Source organism: Rattus norvegicus, chromosome 14, assembly GCF_036323735.1.
Source record: "Rattus norvegicus strain BN/NHsdMcwi chromosome 14, GRCr8, whole genome shotgun sequence".
Taxonomy (NCBI): domain Eukaryota; kingdom Metazoa; phylum Chordata; class Mammalia; order Rodentia; family Muridae; genus Rattus; species Rattus norvegicus.
The window spans coordinates 100,462,525-100,484,598 of NC_086032.1; the positions used below are offsets into that span (position 1 = coordinate 100,462,525).

At 43.5% G+C, this 22,074-nt stretch overlaps 1 protein-coding gene and 1 long non-coding RNA gene across 22 annotated transcripts in view; one reads left to right on the forward strand and one right to left on the reverse strand.

Annotated features, from left to right (window-relative positions):
* Window positions 1-22,074, reverse strand: part of Ehbp1 (EH domain binding protein 1) — a 287,180-nt gene that overhangs the window by 167,940 nt on the left and 97,166 nt on the right. The window lies entirely within an intron of this gene.
* On the forward strand, window positions 1,815-18,700 carry LOC102550584 (hornerin-like). Its single transcript, XR_005493480.2, has 3 exons — window positions 1,815-1,915; window positions 17,854-18,361; window positions 18,460-18,700. It is a non-coding gene; the product is annotated as a hornerin-like (long non-coding RNA).

Consider the following 22,074-nt stretch of genomic DNA (forward strand, 5'->3'; position numbering starts at 1 on the left):
GAAGCTATGGGGCGCTCTCAAAAAAGGACCTATCATGACTGCCCACCAAAAGAGACAAGCAGCTGAAAGAGTCAGATGCAGATATGTGCACCCAACCAATGGACAGAAGCTGCTGACCCCTGAGTTGAATTAGGGAAAAGCTGGAGGAAAGAGAGGAGGAGGAGGGTGACCTTTTAGGAGGACCAGCAGTCTTAATTAACCTGGACCCCTGAGATCTCTCAGACACTGGATCACCAACCAGGCAGCATACACCAGCTGAGATGAGGACCCCGACACAGATACAGCAGAGGACTGGCGGGTCTGGGTTCAGTCAGAGAGAATGCACCTAACCCCCAAGAGACTGGAGGCCCCAGGAAGTTTAGAGGTCTTGTAGGGTGGCTGGGGGGGGGGGGGTATGGGAGGTTGGACGGGAGGGGAATAAAATCTGGAGTGGAAAACAAAAGAAAAAGTTAATAATAATAACAACAACAACATAGCATGCGTTAAGAGACGCCTCTGTGAAGTAGGCGTGCTTTTACGCCCCTTTTATAGAGAAGTAAGATTTTCACTGGCTTTTCCAGGGTCGCACCACTAAGGAAAGAGCCATTCTTAAAACTCACAACCACTGGTATTTAAATGTCTGAAGAGGCGGGCACTGCCTGCACTTGATATGTGCGAAGAAGAGTTGAGGGGTTTTTCCTGATATTTAGTTTTCAAGGACACAAAGAATACATTCTAATTTTATGTTAAAATTTCTATGTGAGAAGGGATGCCAACACCCACATGCATAGGGATGCCCAGAGAGACCAGTTGTGAGCAATCTGACCTGGATGCTTGGAATCAACTGTACACCACACACACACACACACACACACACACACACACACGCATGCACACACACGCACACACACACACAAACGCACACACACGCACACACGCACACACACACCCGTCTATGTTGTACTTCATTTGCTGTAACAGAGGTTAGAAGCTCACTAACCTCTTGTGTGGTTTTGGTTTTATTTGGTTTGCTTTGGGTTTGGTTTTGCAGGCCATTCTCATCACCTGCTGGGTCAACCCCTCTAAAATGGCGAGCAGTTGGCCGGACATTACGTCTGTACTGCTGCAGCTATCACTCTGGTGAGAACCAATGAACTCAGAAGGCTTAGTGGGTACTTGAGATTCTATCTTTAGCTCTCCTGTTTTCACTGGCAGTTTTTGTCACTGTTCTTTGGCTCGGTTTTAGGTAGGCGGAGGTCAAAGTTCATTTCTGGATGTCCTCTATTCACTATTAACAGGGGAGGGAGTCATGCTGAGGTAAGTGAATATGTCCCTTCACAGGCTGACAAGAAGAGCAGCAGCACAAGGCGTGCTTTAGTTTTCCATAAAGATAAGGACCTTAAAGGTCCTATTTTTGAAAGCTAAAGCCTCAGACTTGGAGCACAGCATCTAGCAAGTTACTTTAAGGTAACTGTTGATAAAACTTCCCAGCCAGTTTCTTCTGCTGTTATACAAGCACTACCATTCTGAGAAGAGCTGTCAATCATACTGTGGCTGTGGGGCTGGATGTATCTGGTGTGGTGCCCAGTATGCTATTGGTGCGCAAACTGTAAGTCAAGCAACAACTACTACCAGGTTACTGCATGCAAAAACAGAAGGACAGAAAAGCTATGCAGAGTCAAAAAGCTGTGAGCAGGTTTAAGTGACTCTTTTGGAAATAAAGAGAAAACTATACTTGGTATCGATGTGTTCACAGTTCAGTCAAGTTCGTGGGGTAGAGACAGAAATCCTCCGAGGTAGGCTTTCTGAATGCTTGCTTTTGTTTATGTTTTGTTTTTTAAAGATGAGAGCAGGACTCTTTCACAGGGACTGAAAGTCTGACAGGACATTGGGAAGATGACACCAGTGTATCTTCAGTCCCTAGAGTCTTGTACAGGTAAGTGACTTCGTTTCTAGAGAGGAAGAAGCTTACAAAAGAAAGGAAAAGATATGTCTCTGCCTGATCCTTAAAACTTAGAGAAGGAGAGGTGGGGGGGGGGAGAAGAGGAGGAGGGAGGACACCATAGACATTCAGGGCGGAGGGACACACGAAAGTAAGTTTCTCAGTAATAAGAGGTGTGTGAAAGTGCAGGGAGGCTGACGGCGGCCCAGGCAGGGGAGTTGGTGACGCACTGCACTGCCTTGCACTCATTTAAGATTTAACCTATATTTTAAAACCCTAATAAACCATAAGTTTTATATGGGGAAAATAAGACAGTAAACTTTTACAGTGTGCTCACCAGTGCCCATGGTGAGAGGTACCGATTATCTGTACTGAAACGGTAACGTGGGTTTCTGAAGAGAGCCACAGGAAGCCTGGCACGCTCCCTGAGGAAAAGGATTACCTTACTCCTTTTACAAGTAAAACTATGGCCAAACGTTATCTTTTCAATTAAGTTTCTAATTTCTAAAATAAAGGGCGTTCTTTGGAAACAAAATTAATTTTAAGACTAATGATAAAATGTTTAAATATTTTCATTTTCTTGTTTTAATATCAATGGCTCCACAGTATTTAAGAATTTTAAGAAAAATTCAATTTTATATAAAACTTCTTAAAGAGAAATACTTTGATCTAAGTCAGACATTTCTTTCTCAGCACGATAGCAGCTAATCACGTATTGAAGGCGTTGGTCTCCCCAAGACCTACTTTCTATTTTCCACCAGAGTTAGACCATTTTCGGATGATGGTTACAGTATGGTAGCTTCAGCGGCAGCTTCAGATTTCATGGCCACTGCCTTCTGTGTTTTAAAAAATAGCTTCAAATTTCCAAGACTCAAAGTAGATGTGGGCTTTAACACTTCTTGGGACAATTCTTATATTGTTGCGCTTGTCTTACTGTTAAAAAAAAAATACCCTACACATAAAAAAATATAGAAAAGGGGAATGTTCTGTGGTCAGGTAATTTCAATGGCAAAACAGCAACCATGTTTTTTTCTTTTCTTTCTTTTTTTTTTTTTTTCGGAGCTGGGGACCGAACCCAGGGCCTTGCCCTTGCTAGGCAAGTTCTCTACCACTGAGCTAAATCCCCAACCCCCAAAACAGCAACCATTTTTACTGACTAAATCATTAATAATTTAATGGTAGCTTACAAACAGTGACATATGGGAAACGGTATTTTTATAACATTTAAAGGCAGGAATGATACTGACCCCTTTGAAAAATAATCCAACGACATGAAAATAAATATTCTGTAAGAAGAAGTTAATTGTTTCTTGTATTCTGAAAAAGAGTGAAACCTTCAACTCCTACAAGACGGACTAGAGATGAAAGGCAACACACGGGCGTTTTTATTCTTTAGTTGTCTGGGCAGAAAACAGGAAATTCTACACTAAGGGATATGTCGGTTCATCAGAGCAGTTGGGCTGCCTCAAAAGGCAAAGCCTTCGACACTGTGGACTACCTCCTATTTACAAACTTCTATGACCCACAGCCTAACGTGCCCACTGTGTAAGTGGGGTTTTCGACCTAACTACAGACACACGGCTTTCTAGAGTGACAGAAATGAACAAACCTAATTCATAAAATGCTGAGAAGACAGACTTGGGCTTAGACAGTCACACAGTTTCACGATTATTTCCAGGCAGGGCCCCAAACAAGCTGTTTAAGATGGACTAAAATCAGTACAGGAATCTCTGAAGTAATTGATATATTCTAGTAAACGGTTCGCTCTAAAATTAAACGCCGAGCTCCACTTTTATCCTGATTACCATTTTAAATTGAGATTATCTCCTAGAAAAAGATGGCTGGAGGGATGAATTATGTTGAAGCGGTATGGTGAGAACAGAGGAGGCAGGCCCAGAGGAGCCAAGAGGGGGCAGAAGGGCAGAAAAGGCAAGCAGAACACAACACATCTCTGTTACTTCTAGTAGCCCTTTAAAGAAGGGGTAGGTCTGTTTGCAGAGAAAATCAGGTCTGCTCTATTTGTCTATTCTTTCAGCTTTTAAAAGTCAAAATTCTTATTCCAAGTACCTACCCATAAAAGAAGGGTAGGAAACCTACTTTTGATCAAAGACCACTGACACAGTGGAAACACAATGGAAAAACCAAAAACAAGGCAAAAACAGAAGGAATTACTTGAGCCAATAAAGACTTGTTTTTGTTGATGTTTATCTACCCACAAGGCCGTAGGTAGTCCAGGCTGGCCTCAGAGTTACAAACCTAGTTAGCACCTGAACCTCTCAAGAGCTAGGGCTCTCAGCATGAGCCAGCACACCCAGCCAGCACCTATTTTTTCTGTGATTTTTCTACATTTTTAAGAAGAAAATGTAATTAATGTTTGCCTAGCGTGACTCTATATTAATATAAACTCTAATAAAAAAAAAGATGCTTCAAAGTGTACATCTAAAGTAGGCTTGAGTAAGAGGGCTGTGGAGAAGTCGGGGAGTGGGTGTGCAGCGTGAGTGCACGATGGCAGGTGAGGCTGGGCTGTGCAAGAGCGTGCTGGTGGCAACCAGCGCTGAACCCTGGAGGAGTCGGAGAAAGGAAGAGGGTGGGGCGAAGAAATCATCAGAGAACACCTCCTTATGACCTATTTTTATTTTTGACATGCTTCCAGGAAGGCATGTGAAACCTGAAAGGCAGTAACCATTCTGTGAGGTTGCTAACTCACTAAGTACACATCCGCAGAGCTAGAACGAAGGAGGAGAGAACTAGAACTGGGGTCTGAAAGGAGTAAAGCTAGACCTCAACGGTGTGGAGCTGGGGCTGCACGGGAGGGAGGAGGCAGGGGCATGCCACTTTTATCTAAAGTTCTTCCAAGTTTTGACTCTGGAAGTTGCCACTGGTGTGTAGCAGTGAAAATAAAGACATAACCTGTGCGGTCACGAATGACAAGAGTCTGAGCCCTGGTGAGGTGAGGTGAGGTCCCTCGTGAGGAGGAGAGAGTGGCTCCTCTCTCTCTCTCTCTCTCTCTCTCTCTCTCTCTCTCTCTCTCTCTCTCTCTCTTGTTCTCCACACACACACACCCCCCCACTAATTCCATCAAAAGGTTCTTGTCAAAGGCAGACTTGACTTTCTGCTCTGTATACGCACGTTAGTTACGGATGATTACTAAAGCGTTCATTCTGCTGTTTGCTTTGGCAGAGAAGTGACTAGGGTTGTGTTAGCGTTAAGGAAATATTTCACTTTATGAAGAAAAGATATGAGGTGTGCTTATTTAAATACACATATGGTTAAGAAACAATTCATTCATGTTTAGGCTCCCAAACAATAATTAAAAACATGTTTCAGTGGGAAGTAAAGAGTTTATTCAACTTAGAAACTGTGAAACTATCATACTCATCCAAAACGGGCTTTGTGGATTTATCTAGTTTGATGACAAACTGAATTTTGGTAGGGATAATAAAGAACATTAAAAAGATTTTATATTAAACACAGCAAAAGTAATCACTGTTCTAAAATACTTAAATACACAAAGACCTTAAAAAATAAAATTCTATAGTGTAAAAAGTAATTCTATTACAAAAAGAGCTCTCCCAAGCTCAGGGTATCTAAACACCCAGAGTGAGGCAGACACACGGGCACTGAGAATGCACATTTATAAATAAGCACTCTCCTGGATGTGTGCTACTGTACCACACAGCCACAGAGAAATGTCACAGCTAGCTATCCTCTCCTGATTGTTATAAAGTCATTTTCTAAATTAAATTACTTTGCCTGTCTGTCACAAAATAGAGTTACGGCAATTTAGATTCTTGCAATTCCTGCTTGATTTAAAAGTTGAAGTCAGTCAAAACCAATAATCTGATGGAGGTTACACTCAGACTGACGTGAGGTAGCCGTCAGGCCCGTCAACACAAAGGACAAACAAATAAAGGCATGCAGGGGAAATGCTGTAAATAACCCAGAAAGCACCCACTGCATGACAGAGAAGACAGCTCAGGTCTGCAGTCAGCTATCAGATCTCCATTTTACCCTAAGTTGCTGAGAAAGCAACTTCCAAAGAGCATGAGCTGAAGGACGGCACCTAGGTGTGGAGCGAGAATAAAATACCAGGGCAAACGAACTTGTAACACTGTTACAGCAAGCAAGATGTCAGACAGTGCGACCCTCACAGGCATTTCCTGTAACCCGTGCAGATTCTCTGTCCCTCATTTCCCCTCCTTCCTAGCACCTTTAGCAGCTCCCGTTTCTTTCTATCAGACCTAAATTATACCCCTCTCTTACTTTTTCCTCCCAATGCAAAATAAAAAAAACAAACAAGCCAATCTAATCTTTTATGCCTCCCTTTTGTTAGTGGTTCACATGTAACACAGAGTCATTATTTACAGAGTATCACTGCCTGTTTAGAATCCTTCTCAGCCTCCTTACCAAATTAAACTGACGGTTTCAGGTGGTTCCCCTGAACTTGATTTCATTTTGTCACCGCCATCATCACTTTCATTTTATACGATCTACTTGTTGACATGTCTGCACTGAAACCTGTCTCTAAACTCTACTCTGAACCTTGCCACAGAACTGTCCTTGAACGAACAAGGCCACTGCACAAGGCTGGCTGAGGGATTGGTTTTGTCTAACAACCTGAAGCCCTCTAGCCTCTCACTGAGTCAAGGTATCACTGGCTGGCATGAATTCTAATCTCAGAGTCGCTGCAGCAGAAACGGAGGCCCTTTCATAGTTCACACTTGTGAAATAACACACCAGTGCCTGCAAAGAACCCAGTCACTGCGACAAGTTGGAGTTAACAAACGTTTACACATAGGAGAAAACACGCGTTCTATAAACACTTATATAAAAAAAGTCTGAAAAGGACAGGCATGACGCAATTTTAAAAAGAAGGCAAATAGTGCTAACCGTGAATGTTTCTAAATATGAACGGCAGCCTAAAACTCATACACAGACATGTTCAAACAAAGAACAATTATAAGGTAAAACAAGTCATTTTATTAACATAAGAACGATTTTCCTTTTGATTATTTCTGGTCATTAAGTTGGTCCTATGACAAGGGGTTATAAATTTTGTTTCTATATTGCTCCTTTGCAGATCTGACTGTCACACCACACACCTTACTGAGGGACAGAAACTAAGAGCCCTGTACTTAGAACAAAGCAAAACTTACACATGTCACTCTGAGTTTACCAGGAACGAAACTGGACACTTACTGGATACTTACAAATGCATAATGGTTTTGCTGCTGCAGATCATAAGTCGACAAAAAAAAAACAAAAACAAAAACAAAAAAAGACCATAGCTGCTTCAAATTAGCAGGGACACAAACTGTCACATGGAAAATTAAAGTCAAATTAAAAGAAAATCCACAAGTACAGTATACTATAAGTGACGCATTCATTTTATAAACATGCTCTGAGCGTCTACTGTTTTAAAAGCTTTGTCCTGAGTGCATGCACACATTACACAGAAGAGCTATGTCACTTAAGATGAACAAGTGTGGGAGCAGAGAGAGGGACACACTGACTGAGCAGTAAGGTGCTTCGGAGTTTGACAAGTCTGGTGTTAAGGTGCGGTCACTCTGGCTCGCAGCACTGAAAATGGGTGTCCTGTTCCTGAAGCTGACTCGGGCGCAGCGCGTGCAGTACTGCATGATGGTACCAAATGACAGACTTTAAAGTAGACGCAGGGCAGCAAAACCATGTGAAGTCAGCTCCAACCCAATTTACCCACCGCTGTAGACGGGTGCGGTAAGCAAGTCAGCGCAGCCCAGCTGTCTGCACTCCTGACACTGAGTGCTTCCAGAGCAGACTAACTAGCTGGCAACAGAAGAGTCGCAGGACCCGAGAATTCTTCTTTGAATACTGAGATAGAGTCATAATTTGACACTAACATGACCTCATTTTAAAGCAGTGCTAATTTACATATTTAAACAAGCACCAAGATGTTAAAAAACATTCCTGGCTTGATATTTATATATTTCATGATTTTAATATATTGTAAACATAAATCTATATATTTTAACTAGCAAAACTTAAGATGGTCAACTAGTTATTCAGAAACTTTATTAAAACTTATCCTTAGGGGTTGGGGATTTAGCTCAGTGGTAGAGCGCTTGCCTAGCGAGCACAAGGCCCTGGGTTCGGTCCCCAGCTCCGAAAAAAAGAAAAGAGAAAAAAAAAAACTTATCCTTAGAAATTTTAATTAAAGCTAACAGCCCTGACTTCATAGGCTGCTACTGTGAAGTGTTTTCACACAATTATAAGATCAAAATATTCAAGCTTACAATTTTGATTTTTTAAAGTGAAACTAACTTGTTACAAGATTCCATAAAGTGATTTTCAAAAAAATTAGCATAACTTATAATAAGTGAACTTCTGATGTTCGTATGTTAGTGTGTGGCTAAACTACACAGGTGATTATGTATACTGGGCTCAGTGTCACTACGAGCTTAATTAAGTCTTGTGATTATTTTCTTAAAAATACCATAATCAGATAACCTACCTCAGTAAAACTGATCTTTATGTAAGAACCTTTGGCTATAAAATACCCTTTTCTTCTAACAAAATATCAACTTCTGGTGTTCCAAATTAGTTGAATTATGTTCTATTTAAAGAGATATAAAGCAAATACCTAAATTCAGATTATCAAATGTATACAAATACTTGAAGCTGGTGGCTGAACCTCAGAGTAGCAACAAAGAAATAAATGGGTGATGATAGCTGGGCTGGTATAGATCCCAGCACCTTACCTTCTCTATCAGCAAAACGAGGGAGAACTTGATGATTTCTAAGCCTCATTTAAGCTCAAATTTCTGATTACTCTTATCTAAAAGCCCATGTCTACACAAGGAAACTAGGTTCTAAAACTATAGCACAGCACAATAGTGAGTTATAACTCACAGGGAACAACAGTGTCATTACAGCATTAGTTTGTAGTGTATTATCGTCTCAAAGCAATGTGTCCAGATAAAACATGGGAGGCATTTGCTTAACTGTGCTCACCTAATGATGGCATAGACATTGGCATCTATAAAATAAGGCATTCATTTATACCTCATTCAGAAATACTCAATATACCTGTAAAGTAAAATGAAGAGCAGTAACAAGCATTAAAGTGAAACACTTGGACCTCCCTTCTGAAATAGAACTCTGCAGTACCCTCTTTCTCACAAGTGGAAACCCCAGCAAGTGAAAGGTGTGAACACTAAAGCCACAGCCTAACACAAGTGTATGCAAGGGAGGGCCAATTAGTTCTTTTAATTGAGCTTAATACTCAGATAGACTAACAATCTACTATAAAATTATCAACTCCTAAGTTTTACGTTGAAGCACACGCCGCTTTTAAAGGGAGGAGGAGTCTGCAAATGACTCTCTGCGTATGGCCTGACCATGCAGGCTGGATCCCAGGCACCGAAGTGGAACTGACTTCCTCCACACATGCACCAAGACACATGTACACACACATACAAACACACAAAACGTAAAGAACTTGTAAGGGAGGAACAATTTAAGGTGACATTGGAATCCACCTTTCTTGCAAAGTATGCTTTTGCCAGTTAGTACTCGACCACCCACACATTACTTTAAAAGCAAAACAAACAAAAGACCTTGGTACTGCAAACTGCCCCTGACTCCACTCAGGCATTTTTTGCAAGCTGATCGATCACCCTGCTTGTCTGTGGTTGGCTGTGGTTGACTGTGGTGATGAACCATCAAAATGGATCAAGCCAAGAGGCCTTCCTCACTTATTTAATTCAATGTCCCAAGACACTGCAGAGGGAAAGGTCAGCATCAACGAGACACTCTGCTGCTACAGGAAAAATGGAGATGGTCACCTGGGACCCGTCCCCCAGCCTGGCTACTTGAACTCTATGAAGGTGCATAGGACAGAGCAGCACGGCTACCTTTTTCAAGTCAACTGTGGTCACTGACATCACACAGCACAGGAAAGGAGGCACTCGGAAAGCATGTAAGGAGCCTGGCAACAGAGAGGAGGTTTTTACCCAGTAGCTTTAACAATCTTGCGTTCCTTAAAATCTGCAGGAGTGCTACCCTGCAGGCATCTGGGACGGCATCACGAGGTTTCAGGTTTAGGTTGGTGGCTGGCTAGAGTTGGACACTGACCAGTTCTGTGTGTGCTGAAAGGCACCCGGCTGGAACGCGGCCCTTGGCACTGGCTATGAGACCGTCGGTGCAATGGGTTGGAGATGTGAGCACTGGCACTCTGCGGGGAACCAGGACAGGCTTAAAGGCCATGGCAGTCTTGCACTTGGCAGCTGTCTTCTAAAGTGATCATGCAGGGTCACACCTGTGAACCCCAGAAAGTCGTGCATATCTCAGACAATGGCTGTCCTTTACAAGACCTCATCGGCCCTGAGAAAATCAAAGCAGAGTAGTCTTTTGAGTGGAAGAAGGGCACATGGTGGAGAAAGTCACATTTTAAACCACTTAGAACCTAGAACTACCCACCTTTTACAGTAGTATTTAAATTAAAATTTCAAATGTAATTACAGAAACTGATCAAGCAATTTTCTAACATTTAAACATGAGTATCATGTTAAAAGACCTGATGTCTTTCTCAACACACATGCATGCACATGAGCACACACACACACCACACACTTGAACACACACATCACACACATACACACATGCATGTGTACACACATACATACCACACCATACTTAAACATAGACACATAGCACACCTAGACACACCACACATATACCACACATGCACACACCCATATATTATCACACACACCATAAACCATACACATACACACACACACACACACACACACACACACACACACACACACACGTTGTTGTCTCTCCAGTGAACATTCTGAAACCTTTACTGATACAAGTAATTTGGAATGGATGCTTCTCAGTGTCCTAGAGCACTTCTATAACGGGAGCAAAGGATTACCCTGTACTGTCTCTCTTGAATAATTTGATGTGGTAAAGGATAGATAGTTAAGTTCCTCCAACATGCATACATTTTAGCCCCTATGGATATGGCAGGATCTTAGGCTTAACTCTTTATGATCAATCAAAGGCAGCTGCTGTGGGAGAGCTGCTCAGTGGTTGAGGGCTCACCTCCATGGATAGAGCCAGGTTTGAGAAACAAGAGGAGGAGGTGGGAAGAAGGAAGAAGGGATAGAAAGGTGCATTCGGCTGGCAAGTTCAAGCCATCTTCACAGGACACATTTTCACATAGGTCCTTCTACTCTCTCCTCATTACCGTTAAATCAAAATAGTTTCCCCATCATAGCCAAAATACAGCAAGACAGACTTACCCATGTATAAGCAAGCGGTACCTTACAGATCTGCAGAATCCCTAATAGCCCAGAGGGCCACAGCAGGCCTCTGCTGTGAGCAACGAAGGTCCTGGAATGGCATGGTGCACTAGGTGCAGATTAAAACACAGCTTTCACTTAGAAGTCAACGCTGTGGCTACTGCAGAAGTAAGTGCACAACATGTAAAGTGATAAAATCATTTCTGAAGAGTAAAGCAAGAATAACCATTTCTCCTAACTAAAGGCAGACAAAAGCAGCCTCTGGCAAGTAAGCACATTACAGTTGGGAGGGGAGTGTCCCCTGGAATGTGCAGCAGCTTGGTCCTCCAAGTAGAGTCCTTTACAGCATCACCATGTCTGAGCGGCTGATCGATAGGCTATGTGGGGCTCCCTCTTAAGTTCAGGGTCCCACGTTAGGAGAGTTTGGTTTTAAGGAATTAAGCATCACAAACACAGGCTGCTTACAACACCACGCTCTACTGGGCACACTGGATGGTTTGAGCTAGACACCAACTGATATTAGGCACAGTGTTAGGGAAGGGAAGAGGCATTCTTAAAAACCAAGCCCAGTGTTTTCAACAGCGTCAGAACTCAACTGCTCTGTCGCTATAAAAACGCCTTGAGTGTGTGGTGACGACAGCAATTCTAAACCACCAAGCGGTGCGCATTCCTTAATAATCCTTTTCTCTTGGCACCAAAACAAACCACCACTAAAAGAAAAGCACAGGGCCCCTCCAAACCCTCCTCTGAAAAACAATGGCGTTCTGATAGAAAGGAACCACCAACCACACCGTGTCCCCATCACGACCTTACGGAGTTGCTACTTAAATATTACCAGTGCTCTGTGAATCATTCTATATTAAAATTAGATAGTTCTAAACATCACACATATAAAAAAAAGTATTGTCTGACACAGTGCCATTCTGATGATAAATTGCAATCTATAGCTCAAATAATTCTACCTAGGGATTAACATTTCAGAGGCTGAGCCCGAGATTATGTGTGTGAATCTTGAATTTCATCAGCTCCCTTTGGCACAATGGCTCATTCTTCCTTCTTCAGCTATTCTCTCAGGAAGGGTCAGGGAAGCTTAGCCTCGCTCTGGCCTTCATTTCATCTTTACATTAACCAGATACCTTGCCTTCTCTTTAGCTCGTATGTGTTATTTCATTGCAAATACCATACCCTGAACTGAGCTACTGCTAATGAGGCTGGTACCAAATCAAAGGGTGCCATCAAGTGGCTATAATACTCTTAACAGCACTACACCAAGTGACAGTTCCGGGAAGATCGGCTTCCCCACCAACAGGCTGTGCCACTCGGCTGTGGAAGAATACATGAAGGCAGGCAGGAAGGAAGGAACTCTCCATACTAATTTTTACTTTATTTTCTACCCTCCCAAGATTGCTTTTCTGCATATTTACACTTACAAAGTACAACTTCAGAGTCGTGGTTAGGATTAATGCTCAGGCCAAAATATTATCAAGTGATATTATCCACGATTCAAGCAGAGCGGCACTACTGAGGACTAAATAGTTCTATTAAAATTCATGGCTAGAGCAATGGGAGCTTACTTTTGGAAATACGCAGCAGCACATACACTTGAAAATAAAGACCAGAGCACCCTGCCTGACCTGTTCCCTAGGATAAGGCTATCCAACAGCTGCTGTCGTTCGAGGCATCACTCACAACCATGCCTGAATGCGAACGAGCCAGCCAGAGTTTGAAATGCTCTCTTCAATACTGCTATTAGAGCCACCTTAGAATGTGGGGTTCTTTTTCTTCAAAATTATGTTTGTCCCTTTTTGTTTCATGTTATTTGGAGAGGGCAAATAAAGCAACTTATAGGAGACAGGGTTTATTGGGGTTGGGGATTTAGCTCAGTGGTAGAGCGCTTGCCTAGGAAGCGCAAGGCCCTGGGTTCGGTCCCCAGCTCCAGAAAAAAAAAAAAAAAAAAAGGAGACAGGGTTTATTTTAGCTCACAGCTCCACAGTACAGGCAATCACCAGAGAGAATGTCCAGCAGCAGAAGCTTCCAGAAGCAGAGCAAGAGGAATGGTGGCACTCAGCTTCTTTTTCTGGCTTTTTATACAATCTAAGATCGAAGACCGGGCAATGGTTCCACCACTGTTGATGGGTCTCCCTGGCTCAATAACCCTAATCAAGATAATCCCATGGGGCCAGCAAGGCAAGGACTGGAGTTCCATCCCTAAGACTCAGACACTGACAGAAGAGAAACTACTCCCTCAAATAGTCTGTCTCTCTGTCTCTGTCTCTGTCTCTGTCTCTGTCTCTGTCTTACATACAGGCACACAGGCACACACACACACACACACACACACACACACGCATACACACTCATGAACACCTTCACAAGTTTAGGAAGACTTATCTGTGAGTTCGAGGCCAACCTAATTTACGTAGTGAGTTACAAAGCAGTCAAATCTACTAAGTTCTCCCCACCAAAAAGTAATCATTTTTAAAGACAAGCCCCTATAAGCGTCCCCAGAGACCCATTTCCCTGGCCAGTCTAGATCTCATACACTTAGAGTGAGGTGAACCACTGCACTGGTGATCAGGCCTAAGGACGCACCCACGCCAAACAGGACAGCGCTGTACCCCGACCCCCTTCCTTTCCATTCTGGGAGCCTCTCTCTAAGCCGCTCAGACTTGCCTTGAGTTTACTGTTCAGCCTCGGCCTCCCAAGGAGGCCTCCCAAGGAGGCTATGCCATGGAGGCTGGCAATATCTTTTCATTTAGAGTCATGGCCATAATCATCTGGAAAGGGTAGAGAAGTGGGCTCAGATGCTGCTCTTGCCAATGACTAGAGTTCAGCTCTCTCTCAGCACCCATAACACATGGCTCACAACCACTTGTAACTCCAACTCAAGGTGTCCACAGCCCTCCTCAGGTACCAGCCACACACACGCACATGCCTACACACAGGCAGGCACATCCATTCAAGATAAAAATAAATACATCCAAAAATAGCTGAAAGCTAAAAATGGATTTTCTAAGACACATCCAATCCGTCATATTTCTCTGCTCCTGACAGTTTTCCCATGGCTTCTGACATCTTACTGGAATGAGAGATCAGAACCCCACAGGGCACAAGCAAAACAGTGAAGCTTAACAGACTGCAGACAACTGATGGGTAGTCAGGCCTGGATGCCTATCAGGCTGGTCTTTAGTCATACTTCAGTTTCTTCTCTCCGTCCTGGTTTGTGTAGAGAGTTGCAGCACTCCAGCTCTTTTACCCTTAGACTATTTCTCTACATACGATCTGATGGAGGAACTTGCTAAAGGCATTGGAGGTCACTGTACACATGAACTTCCCAGAGCCTCCCCCATGGCCTGCTAAGTGTGAACACATCCTCAGCAGACACTCCTAGAGCCTTCCCCATGGCCTGCTAAGTGTGAACACATCCTCAGCAGACACTCCCAGACTCTCCCCCACAGCCTGCTAAGTGTGAACACATCCTCAGCAGACACTCCCAGAGCCTCCCCCATGGCCTGCTAAGTGTGAACACATCCTCAGCAGACACTCCCAGACTCTCCCCCAAGGCCTGCTAAGTGTGAACACATCCTCAGCAGTCACTCCTAGAGCTAGAGCCTCCCCCATGGCCTGCTAAGTGTGAACACATCCTCAGCAGTCACTCCTAGAGCCTCCCCCACAGCCTGCTAAGTGTGAACACATCCTCAGCAGTCACTCCTAGAGCCTCCCCCACAGCCTGCTAAGTGTGAACACATCCTCAGCAGTCACTCCTAGAGCCTCCCCCACAGCCTGCTAAGTGTGAACACATCCTCAGCAGACACTCCCAGAGCCTCCCCCACGGCCTGCTAAGTGTGAACACAACCTCAGCAGACACTCCCAGACTCTCCTCCACAGCCTGCTAAGTGTGAACACATCCTCAGCAGACACTCCTAGAGCCTCCCCCATGGCCTGCTAAGTGTGAACACATCCTCAGCAGACACTCCCAGAGCCTCCCCCACAGCCTGCTAAGTGTGAACACATTCTCAGCAGACACTCCCAGACTCTCCCCCACAGCCTGCTAAGTGTGAACACATCCTCAGCAGACACTCCCAGAGCCTTCCCCATGGCCTGCTAAGTGTGAACACATCCTCAGCAGACACTCCCAGACTCTCCTCCAGCTTTCCTGCTGATCCTGCTGCATCCCCATTTCCTTCACCATTGTTTCCCTGTTTGGACTAAAAGCTCTGAAGGACCAACACTTTGTCTTGTTTTCATCTCCAGTGTCTAGGAAGCAAATGTATAATCGATTTCATGGTACGGGGTATAGCAAAGTTAAATCAAATATCAAAAGAAAACAAACCCCTCTATGTACAAGAGCCACTGTTATAAAGTTTGCACCAACTCTTTTCTGTTTTAAAACAGTAAAGTATCAACGGAACAAAATTAAACTTCGGAAAGTATCACAAATGAAAGGCAGGAAGGAATATATTGTTGAATTATTATTGGAGAGGGAAGTCTGATGTGAAATAAGTCTTTTGACTGCTAGTGATAATTATATCTATGACAGTTTTATACCAATTTCACATTATCTGACCACTTTTCCTTAATTTTAAAGAGGAAGAAAAAGCCTTAAAATTTATTTTACTGATTAATTTATTCCCAAATTAAGCCTGCCTCAAAAGACCAAAAGCATTCAAGTGTTATAAAATCACAGCTATTATTCAGAAAGAAGAGAAAGCAATTGAAAGCATGGAAGACCTTTGGCTAATGTTGCAACAGGGCCTCCTGCTCCCACCCTCGCTCCGTCGTTCCTCACACGCACTTTTTGAGCCTTACTCTTGGTTACAAAGCCAGATTAAATAAAAATTAAGAGCCAGCGTGGTAGTGGGTACCTTAATTCCAGCATGTGGGAAACAGAGGCTACACAGAGACCCTGACACACACACACACATGCACACGCATGCACACACACACACATAAGCATACACACACACAAGCATATTCAAACACGCACACACTCCCTCTCACCCTTTCATATATATATATATATATATATATATATATATATATATATATATATATATGAGAATGAAGAGGAGAGGGAGGAAGGGGGTATTTTACTATTAAAGCTCTTTAACATATAATCTGCATATTCAAGTCATACTTTTCCTTTCAATATATTCTCAAACTGTTAGAGCTTTGTTCTTTTACAATGATTAGGTTGAAATAATTCACAAATAAGCAAGACAATTCATATTGCCAAGAGGCAGAAACTGTGGTCACTGGCTGTCTTGTGGCTAACTCAGTTCAAGGAGGTAAAGTAGCTCGGCAAGAGAACTAAAACCAACCCTCTTCCATTTTGTTGTCCCCTTCTCTACGTCTTATGTGATTTGGCCTCTGACCCTTTTGCTCTTGGTTCTATTACTTGCATTCTCTGTTAACTCCAGTCTCTTAAGAAAGATCTAACAGCAGTGGCAGCTCAAAGGGAGAATGATTAGACACTTACAAAGTTCAGTCCCTTGGGATCGGTCAAATACTGGTTCCAAGACCCTCCCTCGTGAGCCCAAAGTCTCTTAATACTCAAGTGTCTTATATAAAATGGCATGGTGGGGCTTATACAAAACAGCAGTAGGCTCGGTTGGAAAACTGCTTGTCTCATAAGCAGGAGGGCCTGAGTTTGGTCCCAGGACCCCCGTGAAAGCTAGACACAACTGCACACATCTGCAGCCCCTACACTGGGGAGTACAGAGGCAACTCTAAAACCCACACTTCCCGGCTGAAGAGCCAAGCTGAAGAACTCCCAGTTCAGTGAGAACTGAGAGCAGTGAGGGAGAGCTACTGAGGAGAACACACCCCATAAAAATGGTGGTTCTGTATACCCTATGCTCAGTCTCCTGTGTTAGTCATCTCTAGAGTGTTTATAACACCTCAAGATATGTGCTATGGAAAGCACAGTGTCACTACACGTAGTGCTTAGAGAACAACTCTTAAAACGCATGTATACGTTGAATACAGGCAATTTCCCCCCCCCCCCCGAGGTTTTCTATCAATGGCTGGTTGAATCCAGAAATCCAACTCTGCATACTAAGAGTTCTTCCAAAATATTTTTTATTGTAAATCAAACTGATATTAAGGCAAAGAAAATTCTTCAAATATTGAATTATTTTAAAGTAGCTTATGAAATGTTTCATGTCACTGGGGATAAGATACTATATTTCAATAATTTCTAGATGCCATAATGCTGATAAAATATCAACAACTATACTTAATTTATATAAGACAAAACCATAATAGGGTAATAAATGTTTTTTTTTACATTTGTGACATAAAATATTAATGATTAACTTTCTTCTGTAGTAATAGTCACTGAGAAGTTGGCTATGTTCTGGTAAATAGCCTCTTACTCAGGCCCATGCAAGCGACCCTAGTTAAACCTGGTGGGCCATCCACACAGGAAGAGTGAGGACACTCGCTGGGAGTAAAAAGGGCTCTCTGTGAGAAGGGCAGAGAGCGGCTAAAGTTCATTATGTATGAACATGGAGCTGCTGGCAGAAAAATAAAGTGACGGCTATATTAGCAACAACAAAAGTATTATAGGAGAATTTAGAAAAATCAAGAACTTTGCTAGGCCAGCACAATTCCTTATGACATTCTGAACCTTATCCACAGGCAAGTGCAACTCCCCTTCCAACAAAGAGGCCATCGCAAAAACCAGCCCGTAACCCACACCACCTCCCCAGCGTTTACGGCTCAAGGAGCAGCATGAAGAGGGATGGAAAGGCTGTAAGAGCCAGGACCTCCAAAAGTCTGCTCTGAAACGCTCTCCCAGAGACGGCTGCACACACAAGACCAGAACAAGGGCAATTTCAATGGCTATGGTAACCTGCAGCAGGGAAGAAACCGTGGGATCCCATCCCTAGGTGAAGAACTACAGGGACTACTCGATCCTGGGGGAAAGAGAATTCGTCTCTTCCAGGAGTGAGCTCATGTACTGCTGCCAGTGCTGAGTGCCCAGGCCTGAAGCCACAGACACACAAACAACAAAGCTGGACTCAGCACAGTGCTATACATCCGATCCACACGCATATATACGGTATTTAACACAGCAACCAAAGAAAGAAAGGCTGCAACTCTCCCTCTCAAGGAAGACACCTGAGGGTCTGGAAGTACAAAAAACGTGACGTAATTCTTTTTCAAATGAAAATACATTTTTACAAAAAGGCTAAAATAGAAAAACGTGTCTAAAGTTTTGCTGTTTCTGGCTTTACACTGCAGTTTATTGTTGCTGTTGTCAGAGGTCACACAGAAGATCTCAGCATATGAACCTATGTTCCAAAGAGGATGGCACGGCAGAGCACCGGGAAGCTGGGCGACACCTCACGGTAAGAGGACGTGTTTCAGTCACTCGATGCTCAGCCAATACAGAGAAGCAAGGGAAAGCAGCAAACTGAAATATCGTAAAGCAAATGCTATTAAAAGTGTGCTGTGCCATTAGAGCCCTAACTGTAATACAATTACCGAGAGTCTGCTCCCTAGTGATTTCAAGGAGGAGAAGGCCTTTTACCATCTCTCATGTGCTAGGTCTCTCACTGCTGAATATCCATGGATAAACTGCAAAACGCTCAAATGTACTTCTGGTTCAGAGCATGTCTGAGGCAGCACTGACTGTCTCATTTATCAGCTTCCACCCTCCAGTTGGTAAAAAATACAATTGAAATCAATGTTGGCTATACCCTTCTTTCTTTTATATGAAGACATTTAAATATGGCTAGCAGGAAACAAGAATAGTAAACTAAATGGTTCTGGCCATTTTGAAGACTGACTACACTCGGCTGGGGTGGCTCAGTAATGACTACCGCTCACCCGCCGGCAAATTCATTGCAGTCTTTGTATTCTTTTTTAAATAACTGTCCTTATTGTGTTTATTTTTGTGGGTGTGGCGAGAGCACACATATGCACGCGTGCCATGGTGTACGCATGCATGTAAAGTCAGAGGGCTACGTTCTCTCCCTCTAAGCCCAAGGATCAAAGAAGATCAGGCATCACTCCCTGCTAAGCCACCTCGCAAGCCTGCTTTATATTCTTTAACAAAGCCTTTCGAATACTATTAATGACCTATAGAGTCATGAATTTCTCTAACTGATACACTTTAATTTTTTATTATGAGCAAATGAAGGTCTTAAGGTTACATTAGCCTATCTAAACAATTTTAGAAAGAAAAGTAATCCACTATAAATTCCAGTATGGCATCTACTGATTGAACTATGAAGCTATAAAAAGATTTTCTTAACGGGATACATTTCAAAACTGTACAAAGTATGTCTACACTCTCATTCACAAATCTGTAATTTGAGTTAAAAAATACAAAAGAGTGCTCAGACCACTGTCCTGCAACAGGAAACAGTAGGCCCGAGAGCGCCAGAGGTGTTGATAAAAAGCAACACACACAACTTTCGGAGTAATGAGCATTAAAAGACAGTATCATCAAAACTTCTGATAGATGAGTGAATGAATAAAATATTGCACACACAAAATGCAGTTTTATTCATCACTTAGGTATAAAAGTGGAATTAAATGTGTCATCTTCAAGAAAACAAAACTGGAAGTTATCTTGTTATATGAGATAAGCCAAACTCAGAAAGCAAACGCAGAGTGAAGGGGGAGGGAGGGAGGGAGGGAGAGGGGGAGGGAGGGAGGGGGGGAGGGAGGGAGGGAGGGAGAGGGGGAGGGAGGGAGGGGGGGAGGGAGGGAGGGAGGGAGGGAGGAGGGGAGGGGCAGACACACGCACACACACACACACACAGAGAGAGAGAGAGAGAGAGAGAGGAGTAGAAGCGAGAATATTTTAAGAGAGGAAGAGCAGTAGAAAGAAAAATTAAAAGGGGTGTATAGAATGATGTCATTATGTAGGTGAGGGCAGGTACAGAATAGAACAAGGCCCATCAATGGACTAGAAGGAAGGATGGGCGGGAGAAAAGTTTTGGAGAGGAGGAGGAGACAAGAAAGAGCAGCCAAGAGAACGTGGAGGCGGATGTTAAGACTTCTCTCTGCACATCTACAGGTTGTTACAACTATTCATGAGTGATAGATGTGTACAGCATTTTGTGTATCTAGATGAGCACACTGTATCTTATCTAGGAGAGCAATTATATCTCATCAATTGGGTCAGAGGTTATCGTGTTGTGTGTTCTTTCATGTGGCAATTTAATTGAGTTCAAGAGAGTGTGTGGTGGCAGGACACACACTGGGCCTGCCATGGAATTGGGATGTGTATGTCTGGCATGGTGGCAACCTGCCTTGGGAACTAGATGGGTAGAGAGATTATTGCCAGGCTCAGAGAGTAGCCATCGACAGCCTGATATGGGATAGAGCTTAGTGGGTAAGACGCTTTGTTGACTGAGATGAAAATATCGAACTATGGTGCCGGAACTAGTGTGGAATAAAAGAAAGCGTTTTATAATTTTACCGCAACAGGGGTGTTAATATGTTATGAGTAAGTCATGTTATGCGCGTATAATTACCACTTACAGTGAATATGCACTAATTTTTAGAAATTGATCTCGGGGCTGAGGAGATGGCTTAGTTGCTGAGGTTGGTTATGCACACACAATGACCTAAGTTTGAATCCCGGGATGGCTATTCTTGGTTGTCAACTTGACCACACCTGAAATTAACTAAAACTCAAGTGTTCACTTACATACCTTTTGCAACAGGGTCTTTCACTGAAAGCACTGTATACCTGTGAGGGGTTTTTCTGAATTAAATAATTTGAAGTGTGAAGACCACCTTTAATTCAGATCTTTTGAGGTAGGAAGATCTGTTCTTAGTCTGGGCCACACATTTTGGTGCAGCCTGTATAAGGACAAAGAAGAAGAAAACTTTTTCTCATTTCCTCACTCTTGATAACAAATTCATTTTTTCCCTGGCATTAGAGCCTATTTCTTTGGAGTTCAGTGAATAATGAAGAGTAATCGAGACTTCATGCACACGCACATGCGTGTACACACACACACACACACACACACACACACATCTCCCCAGAGCTGGCTTGGGGTGGGAGGCAGAGTCAGGCGGATCACTGAGGCTCATTGGACATCCAGTGTAGCCCAAGCAGTGAGCTCCACTGTTTCAAAAGGTAATGATGGTAACTGAGAAAAGGTAGGAGACACCAACCTCTGAGTTTTACACCACACACCCACGCCAGGTGTGGTGGCTCACACCTCCAGTCCCCGCACTTGAGAGTCTGAAGCAAGTAAACCTCTGAGTTCAAGGTCAGCCTGGGCCAGGGACACCCAGAGAAACCCTGTCTTAAAACAGACAGTGCACAAACCCACATAGTCACATGGACATACACGCATACACATGGTTCTTTCCTTTCCATCCTTATTCGTCACGTATGCCAAGTAAATCAATAGGCTCATAGTAATGATATAGTAGATTTTTAAATTCTTTATCACACAATTCAACTTAATGTCCAGGAGCCACCATCGCCCTAAACAACCACTGCTCACATGAAGTAGCCATTAGTCAGCCTTCTGGACAGTGTGCTGCCACAGTGGGACAGCCTTCTGGACAGTGTGCTGCCGCAGTGGGACAGCCTTCTGGACAGTGTGCTGCCGCAGTGGGACAGCGTTCTGGACAGTGTGCTGCCGCAGTGGGACAGCCTTCTGGACAGTGTGCTGCCACAGTGGGACAGCCTTCTGGACAGTGTGCTGCCGCAGTGGGACAGCCTTCTGGACAGTGTGCTGCCGCAGTGGGACAGCCTTCTGGACAGTGTGCTGCCGCAGTGGGACAGCGTTCTGGACAGTGTGCTGCCGCAGTGGGACAGCGTTCTGGACAGTGTGCTGCCACAGTGGGACAGCCTTCTGGACAGTGTGCTGCCACAGTGGG